Source organism: Balaenoptera borealis (assembly GCF_965194805.1).
Source record: "Balaenoptera borealis genome assembly, chromosome: 19".
Taxonomy (NCBI): Eukaryota; Metazoa; Chordata; class Mammalia; order Artiodactyla; family Balaenopteridae; genus Balaenoptera; species Balaenoptera borealis.
The window spans coordinates 23800211-23825497 of NC_138878.1; the positions used below are offsets into that span (position 1 = coordinate 23800211).

At 36.8% G+C, this 25287-nt stretch overlaps 1 long non-coding RNA gene across 1 annotated transcript in view; it reads right to left on the reverse strand.

Annotated features, from left to right (window-relative positions):
• The window catches only part of LOC309617231, a 140921-nt gene extending 116950 nt beyond the window's left edge, over window positions 1-23971 (reverse strand). Inside the window, exon 1 of the long non-coding RNA XR_014237819.1 lies at window positions 13822-23971. This is a non-coding gene — a long non-coding RNA (uncharacterized lncRNA). The remainder of the gene's footprint in view (window positions 1-13821) is intronic.
• Window positions 23972-25287: the final 1316 nt, after the last annotated feature.

Sequence of the window (25287 nt, forward strand, 5' to 3'; positions counted from 1 at the left end):
TGTCAGATATCATGTTTTGTATCCGGGTCTGTTACAAACTAGTTGTGTAATACTGAACAGTTTACATCTTGTATGTCCTTCTTTATAATCTGAAGTGTAAGTTATGCCTTCTCCCGAGGTTAATGATGGGGGATATTCAGCGAAATACTACATAAGACTTAATCTGATGCCTTGCATATAAGGGGATACTTCTTTAATATTACCTCCTACTTTCTCTTCTGGAGATCTGAACTAGACCAAATTTGTATATATGTCTTTCTTCCTTAGTGCCACTTACCTTGTATCTATACAAATGATAAGGGTATCATGCTTTATGATCATGTAAACCCTGTGACAAACGTGGGGATTTTTTTCCACCTTGAGTTATGGGTAGGACAATAAGTTAAGCAGAGTACAACTTCTCATGGAATGATGATATATATAATGACATGAGTATTGGTAGCAAGCTGGTGGCATGATGTGTATTTTTAACTTTCAGATTATTTTCTTCTTAGTCACTGTTGTCTTAGTACAGATTCCACTGAAAGCAAAGCCTAAAATAGGAACTTAGGTTCAGATAGTTCATTTTTATTTTAGAGGTGATCACAGGAACTCAGAGTGAGGTTGCAGACTCAGATAAGGACAGAGGAAAAGCTAATAAAGTGTATTAACCACTCTGAACAACTGGATTCATTTTTGTTAGCTGCCCTCTGAAGAACTGCACATTCCCTTCAAATTCATCCATCAAAGCTTGGTTGAAACCAAAGCCTGGACCCCAATGGTTGATGGATGCCACTGAGGAATTAAACTTTCTATATTTTCAGGCTTCACCTGCTCAAGAACTGAACAAGTTCCCATGGCTTCAGAAAAAGATCTAAGGCAGCGAAGGTGAGACATGGCAGGTGCCTAGGTGAGATATCATCAATGTGTACACAGGACTTTCCACTTCAGCTGAAGCTAAAATAAGAGCTTTATGGTTTTGACATTTGAAATCAGGATATTTTATCATGGGAAAAAAAAACAGTTTTTCTTGAAAAAGCAAAAGGCATGATAGCAATGTTCTTTCAGTAATGTCACAATAGAAATGAAGATAGTGATAATAATTACAGCTAATCTTTATTACTCATCTATATATGCCAGCTGCTGTTTAAAGCAGTTAGCCTGTGTTTTCCATCTAACACTCACAAATGAATTCTTGATCTCCCAAGCTCAAAATATGCTTCTCCTCTTGCCTTTCCTAACTCAGTAAATAGCTACTCCAGTATGCAGGTGACTTGACCAGAAACCTTTGCTTCATCTTCAACTCCTCCTATATCCCCTGGGAGTAAATACTGTTGCCTTTACCTTTATATACATCCTGAACTTAACCACTTCTCAGCTCCTTCTCCATTACCACCTTGGTTCAAGCAACCATCAGCTGCAGTCTGGTCTCTCTGTTTTCTCCATGCCCCTCCCAGCCCCATCAGAGTCTATTCTCCCCAAAGCAGCCACAACCATGGTGACTCACTGAAATCTCAAGCCACATCACGTGACTCTTCAGCTCAATACTGTCCCCTACCATCCCATCTTTTCCAAAGTACAGAACAAAATCATTTAAATCATTTGAAAGGGGCTGCATGATTTTAACTTCATCCACAACTCAATTTTTCTCCCACTGTTCTAGAGGCTCTGGATTCCATGCTGTTTTCAAACACCCTAAACCCACGTCAGTGTCAGAGGTGCTGTACTGGATGCCTTTACCTGCAATGCTCTTCCTGTCTGATGTACGCACAGCTTGATCCCTTACTTTATTCACTTTTCTCCTCAAATGCTTCCTTCACAGAGCTAACAGTCTATATAAAATACAGCTTGTAGAAAAATGCAAACACCATCCCTTTCTACAATAAAAAGCCTGCTAAAATAGTAAATCCCTATCCATCTACTTGCCCACATAGCTTTTTTTCAATAATTGACATCTTACATGTTACCATCATTTTAAAACGTGTTAGTTGCTTCACTCCCACTTGAATATAAATTGCAGAGAGCTGGGGCTTTGCCTTTTTGATCACTGCTGTTTGTGCAGCCCTTACCATAGTGTCTGTCAGAGTAGGTAGCTTATACATAGATATTGAATGAGTGAACCATAACCCTAAGAGGTAGGTGCTAATATTGTTACAATTTACAAATGTGGACACTGAGACGCAAGCTAGATAAGTATCTTGCTTTGCACAACCAAGGCCATATACCTAGTAAATGGAAAGAAGTGTTACCAAATTATTAGAGGTCACAGGCTAATTGCTACCACCTTCGGATGGGGCATGAACTGCCCAGTTTTCCACAGCTCACCCATCTGGCCCACTGCACTCTTTTACGATACCTGTTTGACACTTGTTGCATTTGAGTTTGTAAACCCAAGCAGAGACATTAGAGGACACGAGGAGACTGTGACAAATGATATATAGACTAGATCTGGAGAGTTGAGAAAGAGAGAGACAGAGAGAGATTGGAAAAGATACTGTGTCTCTCAATCCATATGCCCGCAGATTATACATGGAACCATTTCTTTCCCAGAGAAGCCAAATTCATTGCAGAACACACCCACTGGATTCTTACTGGAAATGGAGTTTTGTGTTTCTCAACTAGATCATAAATCCTTTCTAAGCTGATGCAAACCTTTGTAAGCACTGCTCAAACTGGCTTTAATTTTTATTAATCATTTGAATCCATCTCACAACACATTTTAGCTCTCACTGCCCTCTGCTTATGACACTTCTGTTGTCTCACATCTGATACCTAGCCTGAAAAGGGGTCTGAATCTTTAGTGGGTTTTATAATGGAAATGTCCTACTTGACACTCATTGTCATATAAAATCATTTTCAACAATACCATTAAATTCAAATCACAAATAGGTTGCTTTTTCTAAATTTAATTTTATTTATTTTTTTATACAGCAGGTTCTTATTAGTCATCCAGTTTATACACATCAGAGTATACAAGTCAATCCCAATCTCCCAATTCATCACACCACCACCCCCACTCCCTGTTGCATTTCCCCCTTGGTGTCCATACATTTGTTCCCTACATCTGTGTCTCAATTTCTGCCCTGCAAACCGGTTCATCTGTACCATTTCTTTAGGTTCCACATGTATGTGTTAATATACGATATTTGTTTTTCTCTTTCTGACTTACTTCACTCTGTATGACAGTCTCTAGATTCATCCATATCTCTACAAATGACCCAATTTTGTTCCTTTTTATGGCCGAGTAATATTCCATTGTATATATGCACCATATCTTCTGTATCCATTTGTCTGTCGATGGGCATTTAGGTTGCTTCCATTACCTGGCTATTGTAAAGAGTGCTGCAATGAACATTGGGGTGCATGCATCTTTTTGACTTATGGTTTTCTCTGGGTATATGTCCAGTAGTGGAATTGCTGGGTCATATGGTAATTCCATTATTAGTTTTTTAAGGAACCTCCATACTGTTCTCCATAGTGGCTGTATCAATTTACATTCCCACCAAAAGTGCAAGAGGGTTACCTTTTCTCCACACCCTCTCCAGCATTTGCTGTTTGTAGATTTTCTGATCATGCCCATTCTAACTGGTGTGAGGTGATACATCACTGTAGTTTTGATTTGCATTTCTCGAATAATTAGTGATGCTGAGCAGCTTTTCATGTGCTTCTTGGCCATCTGTATGTCTTCTTTGGAGAAATGTCTATTTAGGTCTTCTGTCCATTTTTGGATTGGGTTGCTGTTTTTTTAATATTGAGCTGCATGAGCTGTTTATATATTTTGGAGATTGATCCTTTGTCTGTTGATTCATTTGCAAATATTTTCTCCCATTCTGAGGGTGGGCTTTTCGTCTTGTTTATGGTTTCCTTTGCTGTGCAAAAGCTTTGAAGTTTTATTAGGTCCCATTTGTTTATCTTTGTTTTTATTTCCATTACTCTAGGAGGTGCATCAAAAAAGATTTTGCTGTGATTTATGTCAAAAAGTGTTCTTCCTATGTTTTCCTCTAAGAGTTTTATAGTGTCCGGTCTTACATTTAGGTCTCTAATCCATTTTGAGTTTATTTTTCTGTATGGTGCTAGGGACTGTTCTAATTTCGTTCTTTTACATGTAGCTGTCCAGTTTTTCCAGCACCATTTGTTGAAGAGACTGTCTTTTCTGCATTGTATATCCTTGCCTCCTTTATCATAGATTAGTTGACCATAGGTGCGTGGGTTTATCTCTGGGCTTCCTATCTTGTTCTGTTGATCTATATTTCTGTTTTGGTGCCAGTACCATATTGTCTTGATTACTGTAGCTTTGTAGTATAGACTGAAGTCAGGGAGTCTGATTCCTCCAGGTCTGTTTTTTACCCTCAAGAATGCTTTGGCTATTCGGGGTCTTTTGTGTCTCCATTCAAATTTTAAGATTTTTTGTTCAAGTTCTGTAAAAAATTCCATTGGTAATTTGATAGGGATTGCACTGAATCTATAGATTGCTTTGGGTAGTATAGTCATTTTCTCAATATTGATTCTTCCAATCCAAGAACATGGTATATCTCTCCATTTGTTGGTATCATCTTTAATTTCTTTCATCAGTGTCTTATAGTTTTCTGCATACAGGTCTTTTGTCTCCTTAGGTAGGTTTATTCCTAGGTATTTTATTCTTTTTGTTGCAATGGTAAATGGGAGTGTTTCCTTAATTTCTCTTTCAGATTTTTCATCATTAGTGTATAGGAATGCAAGAGATTTCTGTGCATTAACTTTGTATCCTGCAACTTTACCAAATTCATTGATTAGCTCTAGTAGTTTTCTGGTGGCATCTTTAGGATTCTCTATGTATAGTATCATGTCATCTGCAAACAGTGACAGTTTTACTTCTTCTTTTCCAATTTGTATTCCCTTTATTTCTTTTTCTTCTCTGATTGCCGTGGCTAGGACTTCCAAAACTATGTTGAATAATACTGGTGAGAGTGGACATCCTTGTCTTGTTCCTGATCTTAGAGGAAATGCTTTCAGTTTTTCACCATTGAGCATGATGTTTGCTGTGGGTTTTTCGTATGTGGCCTTTATTATGTTGAGGTAGGTTCCCTCTATGCCCACTTTCTGGAGAGTTTTTATCATAAATGGGTGTTGAATTTTGTCAAAAGCTTTCTCTGCATCTTTTGAGATGATCATATGGTTTTTATTCTTCAATTTGTTAATATGGTGTATCACACACATTGATTGATTTGCATATATTGAAGAATCCTTGCATCCCTGGGATAAAGCCCACTTGATCATGGTGTATGACCCTTTTAATGTGTTGCTGGATTCTGTTTGCTAGTATTTTGTTGAGGATTTTTGCATCTATATTCATCAGTGATATTGGTCTGTAATTTTTTTTTTTTTGTAGTATCTTTGTCTGGTTTTGGTATCAGGATGATGGTGGCCTCATAGAAAGAGTTTGGGAGTTTTCCTTCCTCTGCAATTTTTTGGAAGAGTTTGAGAAGGATGGGTGTTAGCTCTTCTCTAAATGTTTGATAGAATTCACCTGTGAAGCCATCTGGTCCTGGACTTTTGTTTGTTGGAAGATTTTTAATCACAGTTTCAATTTCATTACTTGTGATTGGTCTGTTCATATTTTCTATTTTTTCTTGGTTCAGTCTTGGAGGGTTATACCTTTCTAAGAATTTGTCCATTTCTTCCAGGTTGTCCATTTTATTGGCATAGAGTTGCTTGTAGTAGTCTCTTAGGATGCTCTGTATTTCTGAGGTGTCTGTTTTAACTTCCCCTTTTTCATTTCTGATTTTATTGATCTGAGTCCTCTCCCTCTTTTCCTTGATGACCCTGGCTAATGGTTTATCAATTTTGTTTATCTTCTTAGAGAACCAGCTTTTAGTTTTATTGATTTTTGCTATTGTTTTCTTTGTTTCTATTTCATTTATATCTGATCTGATCTTTATGATTTCCTTCCTTCTGTTAACTTTGGGTTTTGTTTCTTCTTCTTTCTCTAGTTCCTTTAGGTGTAAGGTTAGATTGTTTATTTGAGATTTTTCTTGTTTCTCGAGGTAGGCTTGTATAGCTATAAACTTCCCTCTTAGAACTGCTTTTGCTGCATCCCATAGGTTTTGGATCATCGTGTTCTTGTTCTCATTTGTCTCTAGGTATTTTGTGATTTCCTCTTTGATTTCTTCAGTGATCTCTTGGTTATTTAGCAACGTATTGTTTAGCCTCCATGTGTTTGTGTTTTTTACATTTTTTTCCCTGTAATTGATTTATGATCTCATATTGTTGCAGTCAGAAAGGATGCTTGATATGATGTCAATTTTCTTAAACTTACTGAGGCATGATTTGTGACCAAAGATGTGATCTATCCTGGAGAATGTTCCGTGTGCACTTGAGAAGAAAGTGTAATCTGCTGTTTTTGGATGGAATGTCCTATAAATATGAATTAAATCTATCTGGTACATTGTGCCATTTAAAGCGTGTGTGTCCTTATTAATCTTCTGTTTGGATGATCTGTCCATTGGTGTAAGTGAGGGGTTAAAGTCCCCCACTATTATTGTGTTACTGTTGATTTCCTCTTTTATAGCTGTTAGCAGTTGCCTTATGTATTGAGGTGTTCCTATGTTGGGTGCATATATATTTATAATTGTTATATCTTCTTGGATTGATCCCTTGATCATTATGTAGTGTCCTTCCTTGTCTATTGTAACATTCTTTATTTTAAAGTCTATTTTATCTGATATGAGTATTGTTACTGCAGCTTTCTTTTGATTTCCATTTGCATGGAATATCTTTTTCCATCCCCTCACTTTCAGTCTGTATGTGTCCCTAGGTCTCAAGTGGGTCTCTTGTAGACAACATATTGATGGGTCTTGTTTTTGTATCCATTCAGGAAGCCTGTGTCTTTTGGTTGGAACATTTAATCCATTCACGTTTCAGGTAATTATTGATAGGTATGTTCCTATTACCATCTTCTTAATTGCTTTGGGTTTGTTTTTGTAGGTCCTTTTCTTCTCTCGTGTTTCTCACTTAGAGAAGTTCCTTTAGCATTTGTTGTAGAGCTGGTTTGGTGGTGCTGAATTCTCTTTGTTTTTGCTTGTCTGTAAAGCTTTTGATTTCTCCAAATCCAAATGAGATTCTTGCCAGGCAGAGTAATCTTGGTTGTAGGTTCTTCCCTTTCATCACTTTAAGTATATCATGCCACTGCCTTCTGGCTTGTAGAGTTTCTGCTGAGAAATCAGCTGTTAACCTTATGGGAGTTCCCTTGTATGTTATTTGTCATTTTTCCCTTGCTGCTTTCAGTAATTTTTCTTTGTCTTTAATTTTTGCCAATTTAATTACTATGTGTCTCGGCATGTTTCTCCTTGGGTTTATCCTGTATGGGACTCTCTGCGCTTCCTGGACTTGGGTGGCTATTTCCTTTCCCATGTTAGGGAATTTTTCTACTATAATCTCTTGAAATATTTTCTCGGGTCCTTTCTCTCTCTCTTCTCCTTCTGGGACCCCAATAATGTGAATGTTCCTGCGTTTAATGTTGTCCCTAAGGTCTCTTAGGCTGTCTTCATTTCTTTTCAAGTTTTTTTTTCTTTTTTTTTCATGCTTTTTTTTTTATTCTGTTCTGCCGCAGTGAATTCCACCATTCTGTCTTCCAGGTCACTAATCCGTTCTTCTGCCTCAGTTATTCTGCTATTGATTCCTTCTAGTGTAGTTTTCATTTCAGTTATTGTAATGTTCATCTTTGTTTGTTTGTTCTTTAATCTATCAGATCTTTGTTAAACATTTCTTGCATCTTCTCGATCTTTGCCTCCATTCTTTTTCCAAGGTCCTGGATCATCTTCACTCTCATTATCCTGAATTCTTTTTCTGGAAGGTTGCCTATCTCCACTTCATTTAGTTGTGTTTCTTGTGTTTTATCTTGTTACTTCATCTGGTACATAGCTCTCTGCCTTTTCATCTTGTCTATCTTTCTGTGAATGTGGTTTTTGTTCCACAGGCTGCAGGATTGTAGTTCTTCTTGCTTCTGCTGTCTTCCCTGTGGTGGATGAGGCTATCTAAGAGGCTTGTGCAAGTTTCCTGATGGGAGGGATTGGTGGTGGGTAGAGCTGGCTGTTGCTCTGGTGGGCAGAGCTCAGTAGGACTTTAATCTGCTTGTCTGCTGATGGGTGGAGCTATGTTCCCTCCCTATTGGTTGTTTGGCCTGAGGCGACCCAACACTGGAGCCTACCGGGGCTCTTTGGTGGGGCTAATGGCAGACTCCAGGAGGGCTCACGCCTAGGAGTACTTCCCAGAACTTCTGCTGCCAGTGTCCTTGTCCTCACGGTGAGACAGAGAGACCTCCCGCCTCTGCAGAAGACCCTCCAACACTAGCAGGTAGGTCTGGTTCATACTCCTATGGGGTCACTGCTCCTTCCCCTGGGTCCCAATGTGCACACTACTTTGTGTGTGCCCTCCAAGAGTGGACTCTCTGTTTCCCCCAGTCCTGTTGAAGTCCTGCAATCAAATCCCACTAGCCTTCAAAGTCTGATTCTCTAGGAATTCCTCCTCCCGTTGCTGTACCCCCAGGTTCAGAAGCCTGATGTGGGGCTCAGAACCTTCTCTCCAGTGGGTGGACTTCTGTGGTATAAGTGTTCTCCAGTTTGTAAGTCACCCACCCAGCAGTTATTATATTTGATGTTATTGTGATTAAGCCCCTCCTACTGTTTCATTGTGGCTTCTCCTTTGTCTTTGGATATGGGGTATCTTTTTTGGTGAATTCCAATGTCTTCCTGTCGATGATTGTTCAGCAGTTAGTTGTGATTCTGGTGTTCTCGCAAGAGGGAGTGAGAGCACGTCCTTCTACTCCACCATCTTGAACCTGCCCCTCACAAATAGGCTGGTTTTTAAACAACAAACAGCTTCTACGGGAAAGTTTTGTATTGCGATGTTTATGTGTATATGATGTATATACACATATACACACACAAAATATATATATACATACACACATATGTATATTTCTGAACTTATTTTGTAAAATTTAAAAGGCATTGGTTTTTTGTCAACAAAATGCAATGCAGCGTTCGTTATTTCTCCAGTCACCTTGAGTATGATATTCAGAATTCTATAACAGCCTGTGCTATATTGTGTAGTCCGCTGAAGCCTTGCATATGTCATCAAAATACAATATTTCCCCCTCTTTCATCTTGAGAGTTAAGACAATTGTAGAGTATCTTTGAGGATAAATGTGTGAGATAGATTTTTTTTTCAAGTGTTCTACGTTCTCTGCTACCTGCAACTAGAATAAAAGGAAACACTAATAGCTGTATCTAGGAATGTGCTTTGCAAAATCATATACATTTAAAATTGAAAAAGAATGCCCTATTCATTTATTCTGCAATATTTTGTGCAACATACAATATGTTGTTCTCTACTTTAACTTCATCTTTCATACTGTTAGCAGTTAGATGTTTACTTTTGAGTCATGAGTTCAGTTCTGTTTGTATGTCCTTTAATAAAAGCTTAGGTTGGTGCTGTACAGAAAACATGCACTGTTTTTCAAACTTGAATACTTCCTATAATTTACTGCCATTGGAACCAACTTCATAAATTGATGGATTGAAATTCTACAAGAGGAGAAACTTGGTTCTTGATTTGCGTCTGTCTTGTTTATTAGTATGCTACAGTACCTAACATAGTGTTTTGAACATAAAGCTCAATATATACAAATACATTATACAGGAGCTCAATAAATGTATAAAAATAATGAGTAGAGCTATGAATGCCAATGAGTACCTTGACAGATCCTAATTCTCCACGGCGGTAGGACAGTAGGACACCACTACCCAGGGTTATCAGTACTTAGAAGAAGCAGAATTGTAAGGCTCGTTTTATTTAGTACATGGAATAAAATTTGGAAGTTGAATTCTTAAAGAAATGAGGTCTACTAATATGAGAAGTAAGACAAATTTAGAACTCTTCATGATATTAAAATGAGTTCAGCTTGTAAAATTATGTTTCTATCTTAAAGCTATTGGTGATCTATCCAAATCTTCCACAACCCACTCCCAGTATTCCTTTCCCCATAAAATCTTCATGAATTCCCAGATTAAATGCTAAACTTCTTCTCTACATTTCTACAACTTGAAGAAACAAAACATGTCTACTAGTCCAGAAGCTCACTGAAACCACAGAATTTTTCTTATTTATAATCTGTGCTAGGTATTAAGCACATTCCATATGCTAATTCATCACATTTCAGATATTAAAAGGAAACAAAAATCTATAATGGTAATACAACCGTTATCATTCAGCTAAAAAACCTACTATAATATTTATCAAAAACAGAGCCTGTTTCTTGGACTGTCAAGTTCCACTTTATTTCTTCTACTGCCTTTCTATCTAAGAGCTTTATAATCTAACAACTATGAATAGCAAAACAACATATATTATTTTGGAGAAACTCTGATAATGTAAAAAATGATCAGATTCCTATTATAATCATATATATAAAATCTCTCTCTTTCTCTCTCTGTCACACACATACACACACACACACAAAGACACACACGACCACCACCACTATCACCACCTTGAATATTCATTATGATCGTGGGTATGTCTTTTCATTTTTTTATATGTAAGTTACTAATTGTATAACCTTTGTTGTCTTAGCTACAGAAGTCACTATATAACACAGAAGGTAAGAGTGTTTGTTCCATAGATTATTTTATGGGAATTAAATAAGTTAACACACATAACACATTTAAAATATTATCATTCTTGATTATTATATAGACTTTTTATATGGAGGTTGGATATTTTTTATCCATCAAGTTTCCTACCTACAACACACTGTGAAGATTTTTTCATGTCTTTAAATATCTTTCCCAAATGTCATTTTAATGGTTGCTTAGTATTACATCATATGGACATATAATTTTAACCAAACATTTCTTGGTAAGTATTTATGTAGCTTCCAATTTGGGACTGTCATATTTACTGCTGTGATGAATAATCTTAGAAATAAATGTCTGTAACTGTTTTGTAGTTTTTTTCTTTTAGGATACTTTTTCAACTGATATGTAGTGCTAAATTACAAAATTAAACAGTCAATAACCTCCCCCCAAAACGATAAACATACTTCTCCCCCCAGATGTTATAATATGGTATTATTTTTCTTTTTAAAAATTTGATAGTTAAGGATTAGTATCTTGTTTATATAATTCATCATTTAAAAAAATTCTAATTAGTTTTCAAAAATATTTTGGGGTCATTTGTTTCTGGTTGTGTGTGTGTGAGAGAGAAGAGAAACGAGAGGGAATGGGAGAATAAGATTTTACTAAGTGTTCGCCTTTCTGTGATTGCAGTCATTTTAGTAACTATGATAATAATGATAGTAGTGGGAAGAGTGGTGGTGTTTAGTGCTGGTGGTAAAAATAATAGTAGTAGGTAACGAGAGCTAACATTTACTCAGAGCTCACCATGTGCTAAAATCTTCACATGTAGAAGCGTATTTAGTGCCCACACAATCCTATGCGGTAGGCACGACTGAAGCCAATTACCAACAACAACAAAAAAAACCCTAAACTGATTCTGAAAGAGACTTATTTCAGTAATTACCTTAAGGTCCAATCCCAATTAAATGGTGAACGCAAGATTCTAACCCAGGAAGTTTGACTAAGCCCTACATTCTAATGAAGGAGTTTTATAGATTGTGGTGCTATCAACCTTGTCCTTTATATGGAAAATGTATGTTTCCTAATTGTATTGCATATTATTTTGGTGATTTTTATGTACAGAAGATTTTTTCAATATAAAGTTTCAGTGCCATTTTGCATTAAACAGAATTATTCCCCCTGCTGATCAGTTCATTCAGGAAATTTTTGTTTGCCTTTATGTTTTTAACCCTTCTGATTCTTTTGTTGTTGCGGGGAAGGCAGAGTAGTTATTTCATGTAGGCAATCGGGGCATTTACATTTTTTACTTTATTTAGAGATGGTCTACCTAATTCTATGATTTTCCCTGCTATCCATTCTAGAGACTGTCTTTAGATTAATCTTGATGATATATTACTCAAGAATTTATAATGCTTCCTTTTTACTTCCACTTGATTTGGGGATCTATCATAATTTGATTTGCATGTTCTGATCCTTGTTTACAGTTCTTCTTGAAGTATGTACTCTTGTCATGTCCCACATTTCCTCACTGCTCACCAGTACAGTAGTATGTATGCTCACTCATTGGCTTCCAACTGCAAGCACAGGTCACTTTTTTAAAAGGGACTTCCTCTGTCAGTGGCTGCTCAGGCCACATGCTTGGCAGGTTGGGAAGTGCCAGCAAGCAACCTCCAATCAATCACAGATGAAAGTCAGTTGATAAACAACCCAGTTCCTCATGTCCTAGATAACAGCCAGTTTATCTAAAGAGCTCTACTTGCTAACACAAATATCAGGCAAATAATGCACCCTTATGGATTTTATCCCTCTGTCTCATTTCTCAATTCTCTCACAGGTGCTTCCTGCAACCCCCTTTCAACAAACTGTTTGCATTCAAATATTTGTCTCACAGTTTGCTTTTGGGAGAACCTAACCCCAGACAACACCTCTTCCAGGCATGGCCTTTGTCTTCTCTACATGGTCTCTATCTTCATAGGATGTGTATTAGACACTTCCTATATTCCTCCTCTGATCTGCTTCGTGCCATGATCACCAGGCCCGCAGAAGATTGTTCCTCTACTTGAGGCTGATTCAGTCTGAGACAGGGGTACCCACTCCTTCAGCTGCTTCTTTGCAACAAAGCTGGATAGCCAAATATCCTAGGATGCTGGCCTCTCCCACCACTTCTGTTGTTGAATGAAATGCTACAACATGAAGCTTGGGATCTGGCATCCCAAGCCACTGCTGAAGGAGACAGTGGGCGCATCCTAAATTTCAGGGAGTGAACTCCCTTTGAGATGAACTTGGACAAATGAGAAATAGGAGACAGGGAAGACTGAGACAGATAAATGTATTCGAGTCACTTATAAAATCATCAAAATGATCTAACAAAGGCATGGGGTTGCTAGTTCTAAGAGACTAACATTCCCTCCCTTGAGTTACTTAAGAACAAACCAAAAGAAAATGATTCTTGGCCTCTATTATATGTCTGCCACAACCTGAGGCATTGAAATGGATTATAAAAGAATCATGGGTCGGGGAGATGGGAATGTATTGTAACTGACATTGGACTAACTTAAGAAACACATTACTGAAGTGTGTAAGCTCTTCAGAGAGTGCTTCCTCCTGCTATTATTTTTAAAGGGATTAAAATTCTTATTGTAAAGAAAACTAAATATGGAAATGAGTAAGGAACAATATAAAATAAAAGTTTATATTGTTTTGTTCCTTACTTCTTCTAATGCTTGGGTATATGTTATATACTTCCAGTAATTTTCCATTATAGGTGCATATAATGATGCACTTTATAATCCCACGTCTGCCTTTTTATCCTTATTCTTTCCTACTGTAATTAAATAATCTTCGAAAACAATGGTCTTTCATGTCTCCCCAGTATTCTTTCTATTCCTCTATTCTACTCCTTCTATTGAATATGTATTAATTTGTTAAACTAATCAGATATTTTTGGATGTTGAAGATTGTTCCCAATTTTTCATTAGTACAAAAAACACTGTGATATATACCATTATAAAATACATAGGTTTACAAGCTATGATTCGTTTTTCAGAAGAGTTGTTTTTACTTTTGAGGGTTGATGGTGTCATAATTTTTAATTTTTAATTATAACAGCAATATACCATAATAATGATATCCAGAAAACAGCAATCTTCTAACAGAGCTATTATTAATTTTGCATATTCTCTTACAGACTTTGTTTTTTTCACATGGCTATGCTTATGAGGAAAACTATTTTTTTTTAACATCTTTATTGGAGTATAATTGCTTTACAATGGTGTGTTAGTTTCTGCTTTATAACAAAGTGAATCAGCTATACATATACATATATCCCCTTATCTCCTCCCTCTTGCGTCTCCCTCCCACCCTCCCTATCCCACCCCTCTAGGTGGTCACAAAGCACCAAGCTGATCTCCCTATGCTAGGAAAACTATTTTTAACATGATTTTTTTCACTTAATATTTTCTCTTATGTAATCCCAATGTTGCTAGAGGTACTTGATTTTATTATTCTTAATGAATGCATCATATTCAATCAAACGTATGGGCCGTGCCTGATAACTATTCCTCCACTGTAAGATATTTAGGTTTTTTCCTAATATTTTATTACAAACAACCACAAGATAAGTATCAATATCAATATCTATATCTATAGGTAGATATAAATAGGGATCAATATCTATCTACCTCTGAAACTTTACTGAATGCTTGTTTTGCAGTGTTAATCATTGGTTTTCTGTTAAAAGGTCAATCATCATTTTAAAAAAATCCAAGTTACACAAGGGTTAGAAGTGAGAATAGTCTTGTAACTGCTCATCCTTTAGCTGTTAAATTCAGTTCTTGATGGCATCATACTCAAATTCCTTCTAAAGACAGGTGACAGTGGCACTATATTCCATCAACATGACCTGAGGAGGTTGATTTAACTTTATATTGGATATTGGACTAACACTGTCCAAGAAAATCATTTGTCCCTCTCAGCAGGGAGGGACATAGACCAGTGAATGCATTTATTTTTACCCTTTACCATACAATGGCATATCCGTGCTTAGTTGTTGACTCAGAAATATTTGCTATGTGCGCTGGGATAGCCAAACTCCGTCATCATTTATCTTGATTTAAAAGGGAGATGCTATTTCTAGCCTAGACCTGAAATGTCACTTTTGCTATAGTCTTTGTATTCTAAAGTCAAACCTTTTCCAAACTGCTTATTAAGTGGCAAAAAAGTTGACTAAAGTTTTTTGACCACTTGAATTCCTTGATATTGTTAGGTAATTTACATAAAATAACTTAATTATAACACCAGCTTTGGGAGGTGTGTGTCATAAACACATTTTAACCTGGAAGGAAGTTGTGTCTCTAAGATTTTAACTCTCACCCACACAGCTAGTTAGTGCAGGATTAGGATTCAAATCATTTTAATTCCTTCAATAAATACTTAGTAGGTAAAAAGTTCTGGACAATGAGAAACATCACTGGGGGAGTGGGGATGAAATAAACAGTTATTTTTGTCCTTCTTTGTGATTTTATAGTCTGGGCATCTCTGCCATATTGCTGCTTACTTTAAAGCATGATAGAGGTGTTTCTCCAACACTTTTTTTTTTTTCCTCTAAATTTGACCCAGTATAATGCCTAGAGAGAACTGACACTGCCTGAAATTAAGAATAAATGGTATTTTCTGACCATGAATATGGGGCAGGCACCATGTTACTACTGTATGAAGAAATGTACATGTCGTACCCGATTACTTAGATAATTGACAGAGGCAATTTAGGCCTTTTTTTTGCCTTCAGGAATTCAGTCTAAATATATGGGAGTAGATATTCAAAGAAAAAAACTCAAATGGAATGTGAGACTTTCTGAACAAGTAGCTCAAGAAGAACCCCCTTTCATTCTACTCCTCCTTACCATAACACTTGCAAGGAAGAGAAGTTTTATCCTTCAGCCTAAGTTTGCACTGCATTTTAGCATAGATTTCTTTTGTGATTGGAGACTACATTCTCAAACTAGGAATTCTTTAACTTTCACCTATTTTGTATTTAGTTCTTATTTACTCATGATGGCAGAACAGGTATCTGTCTGAACCCAACATTTGTGTCTTGATGTAGATCATGGGAGGCTGAGGGATGACTTGCAAATGCAGGCTGGATGGCAGAAAAAAATTGCCCCATGATTACAAGATGCAAACTGCAAGACAAAAATATCCCCACATACACATGTGCATTTGGCTTCTCTGTTTACATTAGATCAAAGAGGGCAACCCACTGAAGATTGCTTTGGGGTTGGTTTGTTTAAATGAACAAAAAAAGGGAAATAAAAAATGTAGTGTAAGAAGTAAACACTTCACTGCATAAGGAGGAACATAAATCACATTGGAATAATTTAGAGTACCTTCTTTAAAGGGGTTGTAAAGGCACTTGGAAACCCTAGAAGCACATTCCTATAGAAGGAAGGCCAATATTACACTGTCTGAGTAAAGGAGCATGATCTAATCTTTTCAATTTTGAGATATTAAAAGAAAATGTGTACAGTCTATTGGGAAGGAAAAGGGGCAGTGGCTCTGGATCTATGGGATAGAAAAGGCTTCAATTGGTCCTGGGCCAGCCCTCCTGGTGTCAGCGGGATCCTTGGGAATCAGCTCCGCTTGGGAACACATAATTGAACTCTGATATGGCTGAAAGTGAGATATGAGCTTTGAAATGAGGGTATGTGATTCCTCTCCTTAAAAAAACAGAGCAGATTGGTCAAAACTCTACACCAGGAAGAAAATATGACCAAATGCATTGGACCTTTGTCAAACTGCAGGGTCCAAAGAAAAAATAGTTATTGGGGAAAGGGCAGTGCTTCCAGAAGTAATAAAAACAATACCTGAGGTGCAGCATATGTAATGTGTCAATTATTTTTAAAATAGGATATCAGAAGAGAGACAGTGTGATTATAGCTGCTATCATCAGTTTGGGAGACTACACTTGTTTTCAAATGGCTCTTAACTTTGCTCCAAATATTTCTGGAACTTCACTCTGAGATGAGTTTCATTACTTTTTCCTTCAAATTTGTAGGACCCAGATTGATCATCCATCAGTTCTACAGACATGGCACCCCATGGCTAGTCTTCATTTCCAAAAGTCATGTCTTCCTCAGGGAACTAAAGCTGTTTCTCCCAAAACACTCAAAATAATAGACTGCAGTCTCTGAAGTGAATTGGTCTTCATTTTGTCCTTCACGCATAAAGCAATTAGATGCTAAAATACAATCTTGTGTAGATGATAAATGTTACCTTTTATTATTATTAGAATGAAGTTTTCAAACCTTGGATCTTTAAAAGTAAAGCTCTTGAAAACAGGGGGAATAATATATTTTTAATGTCTATTACGTGATATGCATCATGCTGTAACATTCACTTAGGTCAGTTTTTTTTTTTTAATTTTCCTATCCCTGCCTTGCACAGTTGTGTGAAATAAGTATTCTCTCCAGTTTAAATAGGCAAAACAATTTAAACAAGTTCACATAGCAGTGTGTAACATGAGAAAGTCCTTCTGTTTTACTTTAAATACCATTTTCTCTTTATCACATCAGTGTCCTATGGAACATTATCATTTACATCTGGCATTAGTATTTATTAGACACATACTTTTCCCTTAGCCCCATGCTAATAGTATGAGAATGAGATGTTTGAAATCTCCACATTTAGTCTTAACTTTACTAAAACAGCCTTTTAGACTATAAGTATGTTAAACTTATTTCAAAGACTACAAAAAAAGGATTTATAGTTCTCAAAAAAAAAAGGTAACCTATTCTTAGTTCTCCCAGGAAATTTGAATCTATGCAAAATCTAGTACAGCAGATAGATGCTGATCTGAAAATTTTCTCACAATTCTAAGATAGAGAATTAAAAATATTTGAATTAGAATTCATCCCATAGAAGCTACTTTGCTGGAATACTTCCATGGTTTATTACTGAGCAGGCAATTCATTTGTGAACTTCGCAGAATGTATGAATCCCTTGACATCGATCACTAAGTTGTGTGTGTGTGCGTGTATGCACACACACACATGCATGTATGCAACTAAGATGAAATAAAACAAATGAATAATAAGGAATAACTGTCTTCCCTCTTCACAAAATTCTAAGGAGGTAGAATTCTGCAGCTTCTCTGTCAGTTACCAGACCTTAGTTGCGCTGGCTGGGGTGTAGGGTAGAGAGAAGAATAGCATAATCTGAGAAGAGCCAAATTTCTCTTCTTGAGAATGAAATAGAGAAAGACCAGAGAACCAAGAAAATAAAGGAAGAGCAGCAAGGAGGGGGAAAATTATCAGAACCAAGAGGATTATTATAAGATCTTTCTGTATTCAGTGCATCCCCATATGTTTTAATTTCAAGAGAATTTACCATAAAAATCTGCACTGATCTCTAAATGTAGTCAAATTCATATTTAATTTTGTCGATACCCTGAGGTGATAGATTTCAAGCAGGAATAAACTGCCCATTTTAATGCAGGTTACAGGATACCTCTTTGGAAATTCTAATAAGGGCCTATTGACCACCTCATCAAATATACAATTAATTTAGTTCCACCATTCATATTTATCACACAAAGATGCTAAAGTCCAAAGATTTGTCTATGGACACATAATGTTTTCATGTTCTGTGACCCAGATCTACATTTGGCACTAAGTCCTGATCCAGTTCCACTAACAACACAATTTTTCTTCAATGCTCCATTGCAGATAATCAATATAGTAGCCTGGGTTTGCCAATGACACAGATGAAATTCAGTAAAGAATCATAAGAGAATAATAGTGTTTTAGTCAAATTGGTGATGGCCTTTTTTTAAGTGAAGCTAGTCAATTGTCGCTCTCACAGAGATTAAACCAGCCCTTTATCCTACTAGTATCCTAATGAACCAAACCCCATTGCCCTGTATATAAATACATCAATGCTCTGTATTAGTGTATCTTTGAGATGTCAAAAAGTAAACAGATGGACATTTTAAAAGAGCACTCAAATAAGAACATCAGATGCATGAATTGTAAGTCAGTCTCTGTTTCTATGATTGTTCTTATGCTTGTTAATATTCAGAGAAGTTCCAGAGATCAAAGAATTTCAAAGATGTGGAGCAATGCTCCTAGACCATTCCAGGAAACTGGCCATAACCCTCTGAAGAAAAATATTATAGAAAAACAATTTTCAGACATGTATGCTAACAGAGATCAAACTTACAGAAGTGACTCTCTGCATCCTTATTATTTTTACATTTTATTTAAGAAGTATGGTGAATAAATCCTGGAAAAAATCAAACTAGAGTAAAACACACATCTCTGCAATATATTCTGCAATACAAAGAGCAATTACAGACTGACAGATTACACAAGAAGTTATATAATCTTAAATGGCTGCATGTGTTACTTATCCATTCAGTGTAAATTGCTTACTATGTATAATGTACCATGTTAGACCCATAGGATACAGAATACAAGGCATTGCTATAGTCCTTAAGAGTTTAAAGGAGACACACACATTAATAAATATTGTAATAACCTTCAAATGCTGCAAATGCATGTACCTGTTCCCATGATGGTGCCAAGTGAATGGGGAGGAGGAGGGGAGATTCACCTACTTTGGTGGGTCACTAGGAGCTTTAAAAGTAGAGATGGCACTTGAGTTGGGTCTTAAAACTCATGTAAATTAAACAATAAATGCTGGAGAGGGTGTGGAGAAAAGGGAACCCTCTTGCACTGTTGGTGGGAATGTAAATTGATACAGCCACTATGGAGAACAGTATGGAGGTTCCTTAAAAAACTAAAAATAGAACTACCATACGACCCAGCAATCCCACTTCTGGGCATATACCCTGAGAAAACTATAATTCAAAAAAAGTCATGTACCACTATGTTCATTGCAGCTCTATTTACAATAGCCAGGACATGGAAACAACCTAAGTGTCCATCGACAGATGAATGGATAAAGAAGATGTGGCACATATATGCAATGGAATATTACTCAGCCATAAAAAGAAACGAAATTGAGTTATCTGTAGTGAGGTGGATGGACCTAGAGTCTGTCATACAGAGTGAAGTAAGTCAGAAAGAGAAAAACAAATACCGTATGCTAACACATATATATGGAATCTAAAAAAAAAAAAAAAAAAAAAAATTGGTTCAGATGAACCTAGGGGCAGGACAGGAATAAAGACGCAGACGTAGAGAATGGACTCGAGGACACAGGGAGGGGGAAGGGTAAGCTGGGATGAAGTGAGAGAGTGGTATGGACTTATATACACAACCAAACGTAAAATAGATAGCTAGTGGGAAGCAGCCACATAGCACAGGGAGATCTGCTCAGTGCTTTGTGTCCACCTAGAGGGGTGGGATAGGGAGGGTGGGAGGGAGACGCAAGAGGGAGGAGATATGGGGATATATGCATATGTATAGCTGATTCACTTTGTTATAAAGCAGAAACTAACACACCATTGTAAAGCAATTATACTCCAATAAAGATGTTAAAAAAATCATGTAAATTTTTTCCATAAAACCCTTTAGAGAAGGTCTTTCTGGGAAAAGAGAACAGCTTTTGCAAACAATATGATACGTTCAGGGTTTATATGTTCAGGGAAATAGTTTGATATTCCTAGAATAAGACATATGTCTAGGAGAAGGCAGCAGGGACTGAAGATTTAGAAGAGATGTGTAGGAGACAGTTGTTGAAGGCCTGTGATGCAATTTTGTGAGTTTGACTATTACCCTGCTGTAGAGTTTCTAAGCAGGGGAGTTCAGACTCAGATTTATCTTGTGTGCATTCCTAGAAACTCCCACCATACCTCAGCTGTACCTGATCTCTTCATCATCAAAAAAACAATATCACTCTATTTATAAAGGTGTTTGACATAAAGAGTGCTCTATTTGGTGTCGTAGAAAAGTATATAACACTTGCGCTAAAAGCTGGATAGCCTCTCCTCACTTTGCCAACTTACAGTGGGCAGCTCCCTGCACTCAGCCCAAGTTCCCACCTGAAGGAGTCTCTGCCTCTTTCAGGAGTTTCTGCCTCTCAGTTTTCTCTGAAACCAAGCCTCTACCAGATGTAATACTCAACTAACAGGGACAGGAATCCAAAGGTATGTCCTGCATCTCCCTATACTTTGGAAGGACAATTTCAACATGTATTCTATAAATTTCTTGAGAAAGGCCCCAGTGGGACTGAGCTCCTAAAACCCACAGAATAATTCATTCAATTATTAACCCTTTACTAACTGTTTTCTGCCCCTGTATCACTAACCTACCCCCCTCAGTTTATGTTCTTGGAGTATCTCTGAATAAATTATCCACATCCAAGTTCACACTTCAGTCTCTGTTTTCAGGAAAACCCAAACAAACAAACACATACAAGCTCTCTGAAGAAAGAGGCCTTATCATGCTGCCGAGTATGTTGAGCGGTAGCTCCAAAAGAAATGCAGTAGGGATAAATACTTGTTTGGTGATTAGAGTGGATACTGATGATAGGCTGCAGGTTAAGAATCAGGAATAAATCTTATTCATTTTCTAATAAAGAAGAAAATGCTGTTATGTCACAAGAAAAATTATTTGTGCATGAGCGCCCATAAAGTTGATATTTCAATGATCATTTGTACAGTTTACAAATGATTTGATCAGTGTATAATGAAGTGTCTAGGGCTATGTTATACTGGTAGACATTGTGCATGATGCACTAGAGGAAAATATATGTTATAGCAATTTCAAAATCCAATATAATCTTACATAGATTTAAAATTCATCAAGGAAGATGGTGGAAATATTAACATTGGAAACACTGTTTCTCTGACCAGCAGTTTTTCAACTCTTCCATCTTTAATTAAAACTAACAATTGTAACTACAAAGAAGAAAAAATAAATATTTTTAAGTTCCCTTAATGATGCAATAATAACCAGAGGATTTGTATTGACAAATAAGGAGTAAAGCATCATCATTTATTTACAGGAATATGCCATTTGTCCCTTTGTTTATTCTGAAAAAAAAATCCTAATGATTTATTCTCTTTGTATATTATGAGGAAGAAGATGATACCAAGGAAGAAGGGTTTCTTAAAACAGAAGTGTATCTTAGTTGTAAATGAAGATAAAGAGGACTATACACATAATTCAGCAAATGATACGATTTTATTTCTCAAGATAAAATGTACAATTAGAGGATGACTGAAGTATCCACATCCTGAGAAGATTTGTGAGAGAAAGGCCCTTTATTAATTTATGTTGTCATAGCAACCCAGTGTTCAGCCATATATAGTGAAAATAAATGTGGCATCAACATACTGTGTTTCACAATGGCTTGTGGTAATTATAAATATGCATATACATATATGTATTTGAATATTTAGGGGATTATACATCTATATCTGTATAATTATAATGTTTATTTGCTCTGAAACTTTTCCCAACCTCTAGGTAGAATTAATCAGAATTGCTCTGGTGCTCCCAAGAATCCTTTGTTTTTAGCAGACTACCACCCCTCATGTTGTATTATGGTTGGTTGTTTATATATTTATCATTCATCTCTAGGCTGTGAGCTCTTTAAGAGCAGGGACTATGTCTATGTAAGTATAGAATAACCCAAGCCACCTGTTTTTCTTGCGACACATTATTATTATTAAAAATGATTAAAGAAGACCACTTAGGTGATATAAACATAATTTAATACTTCATGAAGCGGGCAGTCTCCATTCCCAAGGATCCAGAGAACTGCAGAATGGGGCAGAAGGCAGAGAGCTTTTACACGAACAAAGAAGAGACACATAGAAAATGAATAAGGACCAAGCATGTAAGCATAGAGCCCAGAGTTGGCTTAGCATTTGGGGATTGACTGAGCGGATATACTTTGTTTCTGGTCAAGCAGAGTCTTTCCAGGGACACCAAAGTTACCTAAGTTTTGTTTGTTAATATAGCACCCAGGGTGGAAGCAGCTCCATTTGGGTCCAGAAATTTATTTCAACATGATGATGATGGTGATGATGATGATGATGATGATGATGATGATTATAATACCACCACCACTACCATCACCACCATTACTACATCTTCTACCACTGCTACTACTCGATTAAATAGCTTGAATTTGGGGCTGTTTTATAAAATGTTAATTGTTTAAAATAATTTTGTATTTTTAAATACTAGATAGATTCTCATAAGCAAAGTGAGCTGCTCATACTATGAGGGGCACATGGGGATGAGATCTGACTGTGGAAACTGTGGATTAAACATCCCATTTCTTCTTCACTCTAGGGCGCAAATTCTCTGAGAGCAAACAATGGGTTAAATTGTACTATTAACGTTTTTTGTCTTTTTTGGGGGGGAAGTTTATTATTGTTGTTCCAACACATTATACCTGATTTATCTATGTTAACTGTGTAAGTAGAGAACTCTATAATAATACTGATAAAAATAATAAACAACCTCAATGTAGCATGTTAAACAGGGTTACTTACTGAATTTTTTTTTGGTGTAGGATAACCTGATTTTAAATTTTATGTTAATTTCTTTATCATTAAAGAGCCAAGTGATGTTAACAATTTGTATCCTTACTTCCAAAGAAGAGTTATAGGGTCTTATTTCATTCATTCATTCAAATAGTTATGGAGGACCTTCTATGCCCCAATCACCATTCTAGGAGCAAAAAATGAGTAAAATAAGGCAGAGTCTGCATCTTTAGACGCTATGATCTGGTTGGAGAGAGTAACAATTATAAATGTATGATGATAAGTGTTATAAAAGAATAAGAGACAGCTTATTATTATTAGAACAGTGTTAGTTTGCTTTATTTTTTAAAGCTCAGTGTTTACAAACAGATCCCTGAGGGTAGACTGTTAAGTCAAATGAGTTAAAAGAGCAAGAAAGAATGTTAAAAAATGCAAAAGGGGGAAATCAAGATGATAAATAGTCACTGAACTACAGCCTCAGTGTCAAGAGGACAATGATGGGGCTTCAGCAAATGGAAGGGGGAAGCAAAGCCATTACTCAGCTTCAGTCAGTGGCTGCTTTGCCAGAATACCAGCCTAGTGATGCCAGAGCCCATGTTTTTTTCAAGAAGAAATGTGAAATTGTGAAATTTTCTGCCCTTTAATGATTGGGAACACATTATTATTTTTAATCACAGTATGAGCCAACATTTTGTGACTCTCAGAAAACCAGTCTTCATGCTGTGTCTGGCCCACAGGTCTTCTAGTCTGTGGCCTCAGCAATAGACCCAAAGAAAGACTACAGTGGGAAGAAAGGAAGGATGGAGGCTGTGTTCTTTAACACTGAAGAGAGAGAAGTGTTCCCTGATAATGTGGTTTTGTATGTCCACCGTTGCAGGGCCATAGATTCATGGTAGGGTGTGTGTGTGTGTGTGTGTGTGTGTGTGTGTGTGTGTGTGTGTGTGTGTGTGTGTTGGGGTGGGGGAGGGCTGGCGCTGCACAAACGCCTGCACAAGTGGACACTGACTGTGCTGACTTTTAGAGCACTGGAGTCGCTGTGACCTTGCTGCTAGAGAGGGAATACCATCGATTGGAAGGCTACCCATCTTGTGGTAGAGAATCTGAACAAGGGCCAAGAATGATGACTTCCTCAGTTTCCAGATACAACTTAAGGAAGGTAGGAAGGGCCACACAATTACTATTAAGTTTCTTGTCAGTTTTGGCAAATGGAAACTTATATTTAAATTTAATTCACTTCAGAAGAATAAGGAGATGCTGCATCATGGGTCCTGCAACAATTCCTGTCAGTTGCATAGATTTTAGACCATTTGATACTTATAACATGCATATGATATAAGTACCCAATTTTACAAATGTGGAAAGTAAGCTTAGAGTGTTTAATTACCATCCAGTGTCACATGCCAGTAAGTGTCAGTCAGACTTGAATTTGAGTCCCAGATCTGATGGGAATCAAGGCAACAGCATAGTTATGGGCTGAAATCTGGGTGTTAGACTGTGAGGACAGTGGAACCACAATCACTTTGAAGTGAGAAATTCCGTGTTAAGATGCAAACCCACCATTTAGTAGCTATTCATCGTTAGGTAAATCAGGCTATGTTCTCTAGTCCTCAATATATTCAAGCCTAAGATTACTATAATATCAAAGTTCTTTTGGGCTTAAAGAACATCTGAAAGCTGTTTTCAGATGTTTGTTTTAACTACAAAGCATCAGAGAAATACCGGATATCATTATCATTAGTGGTGTTAATAACAGTTGTTAATATAAACGTTTTAAGTAAACAGTAAATTTATTGGCAGTAAATAAAGGATCTGAAAGCTATATCATAAATGCATTTCACTGCCCCTGGTACAGCTAACAGGATCCGTTTGCAACAATTCAGAAAGCTAGGTACCATTAGTATTGACAATGAATAAAGAAGAAAACAGTCTCATATTATATCAATAGTTACCTACACTGACTCTAATGATTTACAGCTAGTAAGACTATGACCTGAAGTTTAAAAGGAAGTCCATCTGATTCCAAAGCTCACTCTTCCCTTCTAAGCTCAGTTGTCTCTTATCCTCAATTTACATTGTGATGGTAGCTCTAAATGTAGACTCCTCCGCTCTGATGTGGTGTTTTTCTAGGCTGGGGGAAGGCAACAGATATGTCAGATGAACGCTGTTACGTTTCTTTTACACTAACTTCACTGTATACTTCAAGGTGCTAATTCTATAACTGCCATCAAAGGCATG